The 17018-nt window shown below is 42.2% G+C and overlaps 1 long non-coding RNA gene and 1 pseudogene across 2 annotated transcripts in view; one reads left to right on the top strand and one right to left on the bottom strand.

Moving 5' to 3' along the window:
* LOC147912154 (uncharacterized) overlaps window positions 1-17018 on the bottom strand; it is a 199621-nt gene that overhangs the window by 169802 nt on the left and 12801 nt on the right. The gene's annotated exons all lie outside the window — the stretch shown is intronic.
* Window positions 14827-17018, top strand: part of LOC147912153 (methyl-CpG-binding domain protein 3-like 1) — a 30460-nt pseudogene continuing 28268 nt past the window's right edge. The window contains exons 1-2 of the transcript XR_015550269.1: window positions 14827-15412; window positions 15721-15797. The product of XR_015550269.1 is annotated as a methyl-CpG-binding domain protein 3-like 1 (transcript). The remainder of the gene's footprint in view (window positions 15413-15720; window positions 15798-17018) is intronic.

Below are 17018 nucleotides of genomic sequence, written 5' to 3'. Positions count from 1 at the left end.
AGGTAATGGCAAAATTACTTTAGACATTTTCTGGAAGCATGGGAAGTTCAGGAAACTAGTGAAAATAGTTCAGAATATTAAGGGGAGAATGTGTTTTTCCAGAAACAATCATTACAATTATTAACTTAATATCTTAAAACACCGTGGTAAGGGCACTGGAAGATATAGATACACCAACAGGGCAGAACAGATGACAGAGAGATGACTCTGTTTATACACAAATGTTTCATGCATCACATCATTGGTACTGAAAATCAGTAGAGATAATGAATTATTCAATTAATGGTGAAGATAAACCATGGTGGAATATAAAACTGAGTCAATCTACTTCACATCTGAGGCAAAATAAATTCCAGGGTCTAATGAATTTATAAAGAAAAATAAAGTACTAGAATTAATACATATCTATATAAAATTGTTGATTGGGAAGGCATGGCAAAAAAGGCAGGAAGAATAAGCCAAAAGATGATTAAAGTTTACTCTACGTGAAAGTTCATGTTCTTTTCTATTTTAAACACGCCATACAGAAAAATATTTAAAATTTTCTCTTTTTATTTGTTTTCCCCCAAAGCCCCAGTAGATAGTTGCGTGTCACAGTTGCACATCCTCCCAGCTGCTGTACGTGGGACGCGGCCTCAGCATGGCCGGAGAAGAGGTGCGCCGGTGCGCGCCCGGGATCCGAAGCCCGGCCGCCAGCAGCAGAGCGCGCGCACTTAACCGCTAAGCCACGGGGCCGGCCCCCAGAAAAATATTTAAAACAAACAACAACCTGGTAACACATTTTCAGGATAGCTAACAACCAAATCATTTTGTCCTCAATATCTAAAATGTTTTTTAAAAATGAAAAGGCCTACAGTTGGATAGAAAAAAGCCTTAGAAGGTAACTCATCAAAGAATATATGCTTATTGATCAATAAACACATAAAAATGAGCAATCCAATGCTAACAAAGAAATACAAATATAATCAATGAGATACTATTTTCACACAATAAATTGGCCAATCATTAAAAGAAAAACGTGAAGGAAATACATACTCACCTTCGCGCTTATGGAAATATCAAGTAGTACATATCCAGAAAGTTCTTTGACAATATATCTAAAAAGCCTTTAAAATATACCTAATGTTGCACTTAGTCATTTTACTCCTAAGAATTCATTTGCTTGAATCAGAGTAGAGTGCGAATATATGTCTATGAGTTTGCCCATTATGTTCCTATTTATAGTAACAAATATTTGAAACCAATTAAAAACTCCCAAATTTCTGTTAGATTAAGATTATGCTAGCCTCAAGTATATAATAAATACTTTATAGGAAAAATAATTATCTTTGGTTAAGGGCAGTAGGATCATTACTTAAGGACAGTCATTAGTCAAGGATAAGTAGATATTTACTCATACAGAAACATAATTATGATATTTTGTTATGTAAAAAATAGGTTAAAGAGGAATGGGGACAGATGGCTCCAATTTTGTAATTTGTTCATATTTATAAGCAGAACAATAAAATGTATGATCAGGACCACATTATGACTTTCTTGGGCCCGAGGCACTTTTGCCTTTGTGGGGTCTCTTTCTCTCTCAAAAATATTAAAACATATTTTATGACTGTGTTGTTATAAAGACAAATATATTAATCTTATATATTAAAAGATTTTTCTTTGTCCTTAAAGTTCTTTTTTTTCCTTCTGATTTTAGATGAAATTAAAACATTCTTGTGGGCCCCTAAAGCCTTGTGGGCACTGGTGCCCCTGTGCCTAGTGGAGAAGTCAGCTCAGACATGAAAACCTCCTGTAACTGCAAATATGTTCTTTTTTGTTTTTTGTGAGGAAGACCAGCCCTGAGCTAACATCCGATGCCAATCCTCCTCTTTTTGCTGAGGAAGGTTGGCCCTGGGCTAACATCCGTGCCCATCTTCCTCTACTTTATATGGGACGCGCCACAGCATGGCCTGATAAGCAGTGCATCGGTGCGCGCCTGGGATCCGAACCTGCAAACCCCAGGCTGCTGCAGCAGAGCACCCTCACTTAACCGCCGTGCCACTGGGCAGACCCCCGCAAGTATATTCTTTTAACATAGACAGAGTCTCCAGTGCACGTGTCTGGAGAGAGCTGACCTGCCCAGGGACAAGGTCCTCTGAGCTGGGGTGAGTGGAGAGCAGAGGACAAGAAGAACACCATTTAGCCTCTCATCCTGCAGCGAGAAACACTCTCCATCCACCATCCGGGTGCCTGAAGCTGTGGGGACATGTGAGTTGAACTTACCTTCTGCCCCCAGGAGATCAGGTCAGAGCTTCCCTGACTCAACAGCCCCCAGATCCTGTAGCCCTGACACTGGCTAAGAAACAACAATCAGCAGAATCCCTCAGAATGACAGTGTGGACCTTAAACACATTGATAACAAGATGGTAAGTACATAATGGGAAATTATGGAATTAAAAAAAACAACAACAGGCAAATGTGGGAAGCATTAAAGAGTAAAAAGATAAGCAGACAAACATTTAAAGATGAAAAAGAATACAAGATAGGTGTAGACACCTTCTAGAGCAAAGAAGAAGCCCCAATTCCTAATCCTGCCATCGCAGTCCCAAATGTGTGCAGCTACTGCAGGCAAATCTTGAGCCTCCAGCCTCTCCTGGGGAAGTCAGCAATCAGTGTCTTCAGACAAATCTGCTCTCCTCACTAGAGCACAGACCCTCTGCTGGAATCCCCTGATTCTGCCTCCTCAGTTGATTAACTAGACCTTAGGATGCAGAACTGACATTGGCAATATCCAAAAACGGAGGTCGTGCAAGTGCACGAATGAGTCACAATCAAATTGGAGAGTAAAAAATCTCACAGATTTTTATCTCTTCCTTCCAGCCTGGCTGCAGCTCCAGGAGGCATGGAACATTGACCATAAAATAATGGCATATAAGAGGTTTCAAAGAGTAACCAGATGTCTACAGGAAGGAATCTGTCCACGTAGCTGGGGCTGATAGGAGTGTCCCTTCTCTGTAGGGATATTATGAATTGTACATACGACAAAGGAGACATTAGCAGACCCTTGACTTTGTCGAAGTGACATTTCGCTGTAGCTCCTTAGCATTGAACTCCTGTCAATGGATTGTGTTTCTAAGGGACATCACTTGAACCAATGCTGTGGCAGGCAAAGCAGGAGGGGGCAGAGTACATTGGTGGAGAATGCTGCCTCACTAAACTTCCAGCCCTGAAAATGGGAAACTAAAAGGAAGAAGAGTAGAAAACATAAAAACTCTCTTCCCCCTTTGAGGGAAACAATGAAGTCAGTGGGAAGAGGCAAAATTAATTATGTACAGTTCTTGGGAGGTGGGGGTGCAGGGGAGAAGGACAGGACAGGTGATGCACAGCACCTTGGTCTATCCATCCACAGATCCTCTAGGAATCATTCATCATAATAAACAAGCAGAGAATAAATAAATAAAATGCACTTGAGCAAAATGAAATCCTTTCTTTGCTCATAAAACACTGTGTGCGAAAATACTATAAAGGGAGAAAAACCCACCAATAACCACATCTCCAGCCTCATAAACACTGGGTCTCATTCTCAAAGAGCAGAGAGAATCAGCCAAACTGCACCTGAAGAGAGGAAACTGCAGGAGCAGGAAGATGAAAATCAAAAGGAACATCTTAGCCTCTGCAAAGCCCTGAGCCTGTGTGAGGTGTGGGACAGAAGAAGCAGAGGTGGAACCTGCAGCCTAACCAGGTATATACACATATCATGTATATATCCACACATATACACATTGTGGACTAGAGAAGCAACTCTAACGCCCTACGGACTCCTTTCAGCAAAGTCTCTTCCTCTCCCCTGGAGAGATCCAGACCACTTTCTGCCCTGGGGCTCTGCATCTGAGGTCCTGTGTCTAGGTAAAAATAACAGGTTGGAAAACATGTTTGAGGATCATCCTCTCCAGCCCTAGGCCCTATGATTTCATCCGCGTCCATGGGTAGCAAGGCCCCAGGGACCGCCTCCTCTTGGGCGGACTGGGTCCTGAGCCTGTGTCAACAAGCCATTTGCGTGAATGCCATTTGTGATGCTGCAAAATAACTGCATCAGAGGATGCAAAGTCAGGTGTAAGGTGAAAGGGTCAGAAAGGGCCCATGTCAGTCAGGGCTCAAAGAAGAACATTCTGTCATCACACCCTCCAAAGTCCAAGATAGGGAGAGACAGTCTCACACACCCAGGGACCAGGGCAGCCACAGAACATTCCATATATGACCCATGCAGGGCTGCACACCAATCATGAGTGCAGAAACACCACAAGCCCATGAGTCCCTGCCTGGGGAAGCAAGACTCATGCTGAATTCAGAAAATTCCAAATCAGTAACTCAAGATCAATGCAGAAATAAAATTGTATTTTTGATTTTTAAAAACTGACTTCCTTTCCTCTTCCTCAGTTCTTTTAACCTTGTTAATCCCAGGGATCAATATGTTGTGATGATCCACTTCTACACCTTCAGCATTGGTTTCCTCCACTATTTATGCTGTTGTGAGAACATGGGACTATGTGGGAAATTCCTTTATCTTCTCAACCTAAAACAGAGGATACTAGCTGGAAAGCACCCCTTTATTCCCCACCACCCCAAACATCAATGGCAAAAGTCACATCTATAGATCTATATGGCTATGGAGCACAGGGGATTTTTATGGCAGCAAAACAAATATTCTCTATGGTACTGTAATGGTGGCTACAGGATACATTATCAAAACCCATAGAATGTACAACAGAAGGAGCGAATCTTACCGTAAACTATGCATTTTAGTTAATAATAATGTGTTAACATTGGTTCATCAGTTGTAGCAAACACACCACACTAATGCAAGATGTCAATAATAAAGGAAACTGTGTGTGTGTAGGGAGCTGGAAGTATGTGGGAACTCTCTGTACTTTCAACTCAATTTTTCTGTAAAACTAAAACTGCTCTCAAAAAATAATACGTATTAATGTAAAAATTTTCTTCCAATCTGATAGCCACTGTCCACACGTCACTACTGAGCACTTAAAATGTGGCTGGTCCAAATTGTGATGTGCTGTGAGTGTAAAACACACAAAGGATTTCAACAACTTTGTATGAAAAAAGTGAACGTATAACATCTCAACCATTTTTATACTGATTTATATGTTGATATCATAATACTTGGACATACTGGGTTAAATAAAATATATTAAGATAAAAAAAAAGAGATTACTTGACTACTGACTTGGGAATTGCAAGATGCATCCAATACACACACATGAGACAGTGGCTGAGGCAGAGGGTTCCAGGTTGTCCATCCATCATGTAAACTTACAGCCTCCCACACTCAGACTGCCTCCTCTGACTTGGGGCAAGGCTATTGTTATGGATTGAATTGTGTCCCCCCAAAAGGCCAAAAGGTATATAGAAACATGTATAGTTTACAGAAATGCTACTGATTTTTATGTTGATTTTGTATCCTGCAACTTTATTGAATTCATTGATTAAATCTAAGTTTTTTGGTGGAGTCTTTGGGATTTTCTCTATATAAAATCACGTCATCTGCAAATAGATGCAATTTTATTTCTTCTTTCCTGTTCTGATGTCTCTTATTTTCTTTTTCTTGCCTGATTATTCCGGCTAGAACTTCCAGCACTATGTTGAACAGAAGTGGTGAGAGTGGGCACCCTTGTCTTCTTCCTGATCTCAGAGGAAATTCTTTCAACCTTTCACCATTGAGTATGATGTCTAACAGCTCTTGACAGATGAGATCAAGTAAGTGTCACATAGGAGCCAAAAGGTGGGATAGAGATAGAAAGAGATAAGCATTTGAGCCAGGACATATTGCCAAATACAAATGCACTAAAAGTTAATTCCATGAAAATAAAGCAAAGTAACCCAATCCATCCATTCCTATGACCACTATGGACAAAAAGAATCATGAGACTGGGTTTGCCAATAGAGCTTTATGATGTGTGTAATCAGATATACCTGAAGGTATTTCTTTATGCAGTGGAAGCACCAGATAGAATGTAATTGTGGGGGTGTGGGGGAGTGGAACTCTGATAATGGCCATCAGCCTTCCCCAGTCTTCTCTAATAATAAGGATACTATGACCTTTTTCTCAGTCACAGGTGCAGTGCTCTGTAAAAGGCAGTTTCAAGACTACTCCCACATAAGTAAACTGTACCCCCCATGTCTCTCACTATGAAACAGAGAACTAAGGAGTTGCAAAATCTTCCCTAGAGCAAAAGCTTTAAGATAAGCTTTGCTAACTGCAGCTGTGCATATTCAACATAATTAACTGTTGTTCGAAACTAACCAGGTCTTTCTGTCCCTCCTTAGTATATGAGTGAGCTGCCTTTCCCAGGAAGTCAAGGTCCAGATGTCAAGATTCAGCCTTAGAAGGCCAAACACAGGCTGAAGATAAAAACTAACCAGAAAAGTCCAGACAGTCAAGGAAAAAGAAATTCAGACTTCAAGGCCAAACACAGGCTGGTGGGAAGGCACCAACCAACAAAGCCATGTGCTCACCCTCCCCTACCTAAAACCCCAGCACATGCTCTCCCTCCCCTACCTAGAATCCCAGATAAAAACCCCTACCTTTTTCCCTTCAAAGATGTGGATCTAAATTCTAACTCCCATCACCTCATCTGGCTGCCTTTTGATAGTTTTGATAAACCACTTTCCTTGCCACAAGCCTGACATTTCAGTTATTGGCCCTACTATGTAGCGGGTAAAAGAACCTGTGTTTGTGTCTGGCAACAACCATAAAGAAATAGCTGCTGCCTCTGTTTTCAAAACTGTAATGAAATGGAAGTGCCAACTGGTTAGTCTGGTCCCTTGGAACCATTTTTACCTCCCCCCACGTCATTTGTCCATCTTCAATTTTCCATCTCTTTTCACCACTTGCCATTTTCTTCTATTCTCTGACAATATGTAGGGAAGTGTCTTAGGCCCAGGTCCACCTACCAGTCCATTCCAGGAGGCAGTTTGGCTCAATCAGACAAACAAAAATCCACAAGGCCTGGTCCCACCTCTCACTTTACCAGGATCAGGCACTCATTCCCATTCAAAGTACAGCTTGGTGGTCCCCAAGCTTCAGACACGCCCTCCATCTCCTCCTTACATCCAGCCCACCACTCTAGTTTCCTACCAACTGCTGGCACATGCACATTCTTCCTTTTAGACAGTGCTACTCACCTCACAATTCACCCTCGTGGGAGCCATGTTCCTCTTCCCACTCGCCAGCCTGTGTTCAACTTCTGGCTCTGACCTCAGTCCACTTCTGGTGCTCGCCTTGGTTCACTTCCAGTGCAGCCCTGTGTGCTCCATTGATGTCCTGACTTTGAACCAGCAGGAAGTCCAACATCTAGTCCATCTGAAACATGCTAGGACAGCCTCTGCCTCAGGTAACCTTTTGTGATCCATGGTCCCCCTCCCTGGCCCCACTCCTCTGAACTCTAGCACACTCTGACCACTTGAACTCATAATGATAAGTCAAGGGACTTTGTGGAGCCCCTCCAGGTTGGGCAACAGCAGGGCTCAGGACTTGGTGTGTCGCTGGAATGACCCAAAGCTGTAGCCCTTGTGGGGTTGGGGAGGTGAGCATTTGGGCTCAGGGTGTGGATGTCTTTGAACTAGTCTAACACAATTCTATGTATCCTGGTTGAATATGTTGTGGGTTTTTTTTTTTTTCTGCATGTGTAGATGTATTAGTTCTAGATGTATCATATTGTCATCTCCTTCCTTAGGGCAGCCATGTTAACTTTCTATCTACATATTTATGTACAAAGATATATTACAATTATGGACCCTCTCTTTGCATTCTTGCAGACAAAACTCCCCCATGAAATATTTGTGAGCAAACCATAGTAAATGTTTTCATTTACCCAGTTCCTTAGGCAAAGAGAAAAATATTGGGAGTCATCCTTGACTCGTCTCTTTGCCTTTTGATAGACCTCCAATCCATCACAAACTATGACAGATTTTCCTAAAAGTGTATTCTGAATTCCAAATTGCTTGTCTGGATCATTTCAGTAGCCACGTGCTTCCTCTCTTAGTCCCCACTGGTCCATTCACCAACTAGGAACCAAGATGATTCTTTTTATTTGTTTGTTTTTGCTGAGGAAGATTCACCCTGAGCTAACACTTGTGCCAATTTTCCTCTGTTTTGTATGTGGGTTGCCACCACAGCATGGCTGATGAGTGGTCCAAGTCTGTGCCTGGGATCTGAACCTGTGAATCCAGGGCACCAAAATGGATCATGCTGAACTTAACCACTACACCACTTGGCTTGTCCCCCAAGGTGAGTCTTTTATGATGTGAGACAGAGCCACATCCTCTAGTGGATTCCTAAAACAGTTTCTTGAGGTAGACTGCCTGGGTACCAGCAGTTTTACCTTGGACAATTACATAACCTCTAATATTCCTCATCAGTAAAACTGAGTTAACAGTATTTGCCTCATAGTATTGTTGTGAGGATTAAATGAGTGAATACATATGGCATGCCTAGAATGAACCTGGCACATGGTAAGGCAACATGTAAATTTTAACTATAATTATAATCAAACTTATTAATGTGATGGCCTATTAAGTTGATCCATATGAAATTTCCCATATTCAACCATTTGGCCTAATGTTATTATCGAGTAAAAGATAAAACCCAGTCTAGACAGATCATGTAGAGTTAAAAAGGATTGTATGAGTGAGAATATTATTAGAAAAGCAATAAGGTGAAGTGGATTGCTTTGCAATTTACAAAGCACTTTCTGATACACTGTTCTATTTAATCCCTATAGAACACTTTTCAGGATATTATTACCACTGTCTCTGAAGGAGTAACTGACTTGTCCAAGATCACACCATGTTAAATAACACAACTAGGATGGAAACATCGTTTTCAGTATGAATTCCATGTGATAGATTGTTTTACTTTCACAATATCATCCTTCCTCTCAAGAAAGTGATGAAATAATGTTGATCCATAGGAACCTAGTGTTAAAGAGACATTTTTTATTTTTCCTTATAATCTCAATATTAACAGCCATACAATACATTCTGTGAAGTGTATACTGTCAGATGATAAACACTGTGTCTTTCATGCAAGAAGGAATTTTGGGTCCATGAGTTCTGGATTGTCAAGTCCATGTTTACAGTTCTAGGAAAGAATAAAAAGAGAGAAAGGGTGAAAAATAGTCCATAATGAAAGACTGATATAAATGCAGCTTTATTGATCACCTCAAATTTATTTTTTTGTTCATGGTCTGTGTCACTCCACTAGAATGTAAGTGTTCTAATGGTAGATCACTGCTGTCTTGAAGGAAGTGGTAGACACCAAGTTAATATTTGTTGAAGGAATGAAAGTGGCCTTAAATATGTGTGCTCTTTAGACACTAGATAAGAGCACCGTATCAGGCAAATGGCATCTTTAGTCAACTTTGAAAAATAATGTTCTTATTTGCTCATAACCATAAATTCAAAGCTCCTTTTTATTTCACGCTTTTTAAGTACACAGGAATTGTGGTGTATTAGAGAATGTTTACACAGCTTCACTACAAAAGAAAGCAAGACCTTTTGGCCCACTGATTGCTGGATTCACCAGGGCTTTCACTATACTTATCCATAAACAATTAACTGTAGATATGTTATCCTTATAAGAAATGATCTGATCTGGAACTTATTTTGATCAATGTCATGCAAAAGTAGACTCTTACTGTATCCTTAAGTGGTGATGTGGATAATAATGTTGACAGAGAAGAAGATAACTAGAAATTCACTCTGGTCTTGTCAAGTGCCTCTGGGCTAATGGGCACCTTGGAATCACAGAACTTTAGAACTCAAAAAGACTTTTCAAACTCTTCATATCACAGATGAAGAAATTGAGGTCTAAAGAGGTTAAGATGTTTGAGCAAGATTAATTCCTAGAACTGGAGGAAGATGCTCTGATTCCCAGTTGGCCACATTGTCATTACGTCTCTAGCATCAAATAGCCAAGAGAGGGAAGTCTGTTGATTTACAGGTAGAAATGGTTCTCCTTAATATTTTTACTTTCCCCATCTTATATGCCTTCTCTGCCCTGAGAAGGAATTTATCTGGTGTTTATGCTACACTTAAGAAGAGGAAAATGCTTCTGGCAAACACCATTGTCATTCAGTCCGGCACCGGAGGCAAGGTAAATAAAAAATGAGAATAGAGAGAATAAGAGGTAAATCATATTAGAAAAGCGCAGAAAAATCGATTATTTAGTGGTAAATAACTTATAAAATTTAGAAGTAGTATACAAGTTGAGTAATGTGAAAGGATACTGGATAAGTACATGAAAAATCAGAAATACCATTATATGAGCAAGAACTAGTTTAAACATGTAAACAGTCATTTTATTCATAGGAGCAATGAATCATTTAAAATAGGTAGTTAAAATAATTGGAACTATGCAATAGTTATATGAATAAGATTATAAAGACATACCAAAGGACATAAAAGTTCTGATTAAATGAAGCAATATACTACATTTGTGAATGAAAAGAATTAGTGTTTCAAAGATATCAGTTTTCCAAACATTATTCAGATTCAATGTATTTAAAATCAAATTTTAAAATGACATAGTAAATGTTTTATAGACAATATCTATTTGCAACATAAAACACTGTACCATCAACTAACATTATTCACAAATAAATCGCTCCAGGTGGATTGGGGCTAAAATTAAAAGTAAAAATCCCCAGTGCATAACAGTGGTGGTTGACAATGTAGGAGAATATCCATAATCTTAAAATTAGTAAAAGTATTCTTAATACATATGCTTAAAGATGTCTAGTTTAATAAAGGAAGGAGAAAGAGTGAAATGGAATATGATATGGTCTCTGATTTTCTTGTACAACCTGAATCTAGAGAAGAATATTCCAGTCTATGATACTGGATAAAGAAATAGAAATCTGTGGTAATTACATATATAATGAGAGGACATATGTAAATGACAGCATAATGTATCAGTTAGCTTCTGCTGTATAACAAACTATCTTAAAATTTAGCAGCTTAAAATACAAATTTTTTTCCCCAAGATTCTGTGGGTTAGCTGGGAAGTCTTTTTGATCTGAGCCTATTGGTGGCTCAGCTGGGATTGGCTGGTCTAGGATGACCTTACTCACATGTCTGATTGTTGACTTGAAGTCACCTGGAGTGATGTAGATGTGCAGTCTATCTAGACTCATTCACATATTAATGGCCACAGGTTTCCCAAGGGCAGCCAGAGAAGGACAAGTACCAACAATGAGCAAGTGTTTTTCAAGCCTTTGCTTATGTCATTTGCTAATGTCCCATTGGCCAAAGTAAGTTACAAGGCCAAGTCTACCCAGAATCAAAGCGGGATGGTATGATCAAACAGATAGAGGGGGAGGACTAATGTGTGGCCATGTTTGTAACATATCACACATAATTTTAGAGGAAAATTAATCTGAGGTAATATTCAAATTTGTGTATTTCTGCATTTGAATGCCCAAGGATCATGTACAAAGCCAAAAGAAATGTAAAGCCATATTAACTGGAGGTGTAAGGTAAATTTAATGTGTACTTAAAGTCTTTCTGCAAAAATGTAGCTTTTCAAATGTGTGCAAATTCTAGTGAGACCCAAGGGAAAAAAAAAAACATTTTGATTATTTTCTCCCCAAATGTGTTGTATTCCTTAACACTTCTGATGTGTTTCTATCTGGCCTTAGGTAGATAATGTAGCACTTGGGAGCAAAGAGCCTAATAGCCCCACACTAGAGGCCAAGATGGAGAAGATCTCCACGGCCACCATGACCTTGCTTTTGGTGCTGTGGTAGACGGGCAGGAAAGTGACCCAGATACTGCAGAACACGAGCGTGCTGAACATCAGGAACTTGGTTCATTGAAGGTGTCAGGCAGGTTCCAGGCCAGGAAAGCCACAGTGAAGCTGCCCAGGGCCAAGGAGCCCAGGTATCCCAGGACACAGTAGAAGGCAGTGACCGAGCCCTTGTTGCACATGATGATGATGTGGCCATGTTCAGAGTGTGCATCTGTGTCAATGAAGGGAGGAGAGGTTCCCAGCCAGATTCCACAGAGACTCAGCTGGTTAAAGGAGCAGAGGGAATGATGAAGTTATGTGCCCTGACACCAACCACTGCCTCATCCTTCTCCCTGGTGCAGTGACCTTGAAGGTCACAACCACAGTCATAGTTTTGGCCAAGACAGTAGAAACAGCCACAGCAAAAACAACTCCAAATGTGATTTGTTGAAGAATGCAGGTGACTGTGTTGGGATGGCCAATGAAGAGTAAGGAGCAGAGGAAGCAGAGGGTGAGGGAGATGAGCAGGATGTAGCTGAGAGTCCAATTATTGGCCTTGACTATGGGAGTGTCTCGGTGCTTCACAAAGACCCCCAGGATCACAGCTGTGAGGACAGAGAAGCACAGAGCTGTGCAGGCCAGGGCCATCCCCAAGGGGTCCTCATAAGCCAGAAAGGTGACAGCTTTTTGGAGGCAGTCATCTCTCTCTCTGTCGGCATATTGATGATCTGGGTGTTTCAGACACTGATCCATGTCTAGGGACAAATGCAAATTGTCATTAGCCCAAGTTCAGTCATTCTCTCTCATTCACAGGCTCCCAAAGAAGGGCACTGTTTCTCTAAATTCAAAATAAAAGAATGCTCTGCAGGGAATGATTCCCAATTAATACTGCTCATCTTTTTTATGGTTAAGTAAACAAAGCTATTAGTCTTCTCAGTACTTTTCTTGCATATTCATGAGAGCACTATTTTCTCAGAAGAAAGCAAGATGTCCCTATCTCACTGAATTTTACCCCTATCAGCTATGGCCTGCGTTATTCATTCAACAAGCCAGCACATTTTGGAAAACCAAAATGAGCCAGATAATTCGCTAAGATTCAGAGGAAATAGAGATGACCAAGTCATAGACCTTACTCCTAGGGAGTTTCAAAATGGCACCCTATCTGCTATCTAAAATCATCTATCTAATCAGACTTGAATTGTCATGAACCCAAGTGCTGCAGAAATGACAGTGTCTCACATCTGAGGCTATATCATAAAACACACTGAAGTTTCCTCCTTGGTCTCTTAGATTGTTCCCTCCTAGGGGAAGCCATCTGCCATGCCAAGAAGATACTCAAGTACCCGTGGAGGGGTCCACGTGGAGTCGAACCAACTTGTCAGCACCAATGCCATCCTTCAGTGAGCCACCTGGGAAGATCTTCCAGCCCCAGCCGAATTTTGAACTCTAACGAATGTCTGCTAAAATATTTGGGGTGAAGTCTACTGTGGTCTGCAACCTACTTCAAATTGCATTAAAAAAATGGATTGATGGGTGATAGAGGGATGGAGGTGGCAAAGGAAGTACAGTAAAATGTTAGTGATGGAATCTGGGTGGTGGACTGTGTTAGTTCATTAGGGCTGCCAGAGGAAAGTACCACAAAACGGGGTGGCTTAAACAGCAGAAATTTACTTTCTCACAATTCTGGAGGCTGGAAGTCCAAGATCAAGGTGCTGGCAGGATTGGTTTCTCCTGAGTCCTCTCTCCTTGGCTTCCAGATGACCATCTTCTTGCTTCCTCTTCACGTGGTCATCCCTCTGTGCATGGGTGTCCCTGGTGTTTCTTGGTCTGTGTGTCCTAATCTCCTTTAAAGGACATTGATCACATTGGACCAGGGGCCACCCTAATGACCTCATTGTGTCTCAATTACGTCTTTAAAGTCCCAACCTCCAACTACAGTCACATTATGAGGTATCAGGGATTTGGGCTTCAACACATGAGTAGCAGTGGGGACAGAATTCAGTCCATAACATGAGTGTTCACTGCAAAACTCTTTCAAATTACATCCACGCTTGAAATGTTTTCATAATAAAGTGCATGCAGGTGATGTGCTAAGTCAGTAAAGGAAAAATGGGACAAAAATCATGTTGGAACCACCAGTTGGTCTGTGAAATAGGGATTATAATAGATCTAAATGTAAAAATTAAAGTTGTAAAAGTCCTAGAAGAAACGGATAAATAATTTATATATAATCTCAGAGGAGATTTGGTCTTTTAAAAATATAACATAAAACACGAAGAAATAAAATCAATACTTTTGATTTCATTTTAAAAATCTGCATGGCAGCAATGACAAGAGAAAAAAAAAAAAAGAGGAAAATATTGGCAACCCTTCACAAAAAGACTAATTGATTAATGTTAAAGAACTCCTACCAACGAAAGAAAAAGACCAAGTATCCATTGGAGAAATGGCCACATGCTAAGTATAGTTCACAAAAAATACAGAATGCTCTCGATACAAGACATGATTCCTTACTTCGCCCATCAAAAGAAAAATACGAAGTAAAACATCGCGACTTTCTTTTTTTACTCATCAGATTAAGAACATTTTTTTGTTTTTTTTAATAACCAACTTATTAGCATGTGGAGAAAGTGGCACTCGGGCACCACAATGACGGGGAGGTGAATCTGAAAAATCTCCGCTCGCGGACACAAGGACCTAGTCACACAGGGAGAGACCATCAGAGCCACGGGGTGTTGCGGTGAGAGGCAGAAAGAGCCCAACTGGGGCAGCGAAATCGGAGAACTCCCACGCCAGGTGGAGAGAGCTGAAACGAACGAACTGAGCGGAGGAGCGGCGGGGAGAGGCGGAGAGAACCGAGACCAGGCGGAAAGAGCCGAGGCTCGGCGGAAAGATCCGAAGATAGGCGGATGGAGCCGAGGACAGCAGAAAGGACCGAGGCCTGGCGGGGGGAGCCGAGCCCAGCCGAAAAGCAGCGAGAGGTGGCGGAGAGAGCCGAGCCCAGGGGCCGCTGGGAAGAGCTGAGAGAGCGTGCGCGGCGGAGAGAAGAGAGGCCGTTGGCGCCGCAGAAGGAAGCGCAGGCGAGGACGGCGGAGAATGAAGGCGACCGCGGTGGATGGGGCCCTGGATGTCGAGTCCGGAGTCTTTCATGGGCCCGAGCCGCCCCGAGCGCCCCCACGGAGGGTCGTGGACCCGGTCCCCGCTGCCCTCCTCCCCGCTCCTCCGGCCCCGCCGCTGCCCACGGCGCGGGGCGCTCTGGCCGGACAGCGGCGTGTCCTCCGCCCACGACGAGGACGCGCGTGTCCCCGCGGCTGCATCCTCCGGACGTGATGGCCGCGGGGAGTCTGGCGCCGATGTCCGTGGCGGGGACTGACCCCGGGGTGCAGCCTCTGACCCGCGCTGAGCCCGCGGACCCAGCCCGTGGGGAAGCCGCTGGGGGCAGTGACCACGCCGGCTGACCGGGGGTCTGGGAAGAGGCCCCCATCCTAGACCGAGGCTGGAATGCGACCTGTGGGCCCTTCCTGACCGTCTCCCCACTTCCAACACCAGCGCCAGGCTCTCATTCAGCTTATCATATGGATGTGCTGAAGATCATGGACCGTGCCCGATGCCATCATTTGAATTTCTCAGGTCCGCAATTTTCAGCCCTGAACACCTTCATTTTTCAGTGTAACTCACTGAAATCATAGTCTACATCTAGGAATCGGTCAGGAATAATTTTAAATGTATGGGAGAGAAAACCCAACTAAATTTAAGTTAAAATTATTTAACAATATAAGAAGAGGGAAGAAAAGGTCCAATGAGGGAAGAGATCAGCTCATGGTAATGAAACTTGAGGAGTAGATTGTGACCAGGCGCAGAGATGCAGCATACAAATAAGGGGGCAGGTGTTGTCCTGACCGGCCCCCATGCCAACCCTTACTCTGCTCTCCTCCCAGGTGGCCTCAACCCCTGTCAGCGGCTCCTACACTGAGACCTCACTCAGCTCAGCTCCCCAGAACTCCAGGTCTGGCAGGTAAGAACCCCGTGTATACCCGGCTCCTCCTCCTGTTCCATAAAAGATCCTGTGCCTGGATCCTGTTGGACCAGAGAGGGCCATTTGACACCCCCTGTCTCAAGACATGGGGAGGGGTTGGAATGTGCAGATTAGCTCACACTGAGGAATTAGAACACCCTAGTCCTAGGGAGCAGTCAGCCCCACACCAAAGCCGTGGGCTCTGGGAGGGAGCCATCACTGTGTTAAATCCAGAGGCCATTGTCAGGAGGCACAAGGGACAGCTGTCCACCTCCACTCACTCTCTCCCCTTCTGTTTCTCAGTCACTCTTTGACCCTCTGAAATAGGCTTCTTTCCCCATGACTGCTAAGACTGCTCTATCAAAGGTCTTCAAGAAAGTCCAGAAAATTCCAGATCCTTCCAAAACTACATCAGTCCTTTCCACTCCTGACCCAGTAAAAGAGTCCTACCATCTGACTTCTGTAACTTAACACTTTTTTTCCACCAAATATTGTTTATCACGTGTTTATTGAATAATTACGATGTGCCCTACACTGTGAGCAGGTGGACAAGTTTGATTGACTCAGGACTTAGTGCGAAGGCAATGAGCCTGCTGCCAAGGGTCTCTCAGTGCAAAATGCTCCCAAACAACATTTTCCTTGTTAAGAATCTAAGGTGAACTCTATTTAAAAAAATCACCTAGGTAATTTCAGGTAACAGATAAAGCTGTAACAGGTAGTCTAAGGGCCAATTATATTATATCAAAATGTCTTATATTTGAGTTAGCATTTGGCGAAGAAAAGGATACAACGTCTATGTTAGAACGAGATATAAAAGCAACATTAATAAGGTAAGACTTTTATGGAATCAAATTAATTTAACGTTAAAAAAAATAAGCTCTTTACAATAGGTATCATCTTTTCCTGAGTGCAAGTATTATAAAAAAATATAACTAAAAACACTAAATGATCTCTTATGCCAAATTACCTTTAATATAAAAGTGAATAAAAATCATGGTAAGCAGAAATTGTGTTGTACCAGGACAAGTAAAGATCTTCTTTCTTGTCATGTGAAACCTGATCTCTCACCCACACAACCATCTATTCTTCACATTTTTGTCTCTCAAGAGTTTAATAACTTACAATTGTAATATGACAAAGCATCACAGTCCAGAGCAAGAAGCGGGGTTGACATTAAATGAGGCGACTGAAACTGAGGGCTGTTCATGGGGAACCACTTCC

The sequence above is a fragment of the Ceratotherium simum genome, chromosome 39 (genome assembly GCF_057802395.1).
Source record: "Ceratotherium simum simum isolate JZ-2026a chromosome 39, ASM5780239v1, whole genome shotgun sequence".
NCBI lineage: Eukaryota > Metazoa > Chordata > Mammalia > Perissodactyla > Rhinocerotidae > Ceratotherium > Ceratotherium simum.
Note: the sequence above shows the minus strand (reverse complement) of the source record. Positions and strands in the feature narration are given on the sequence as shown.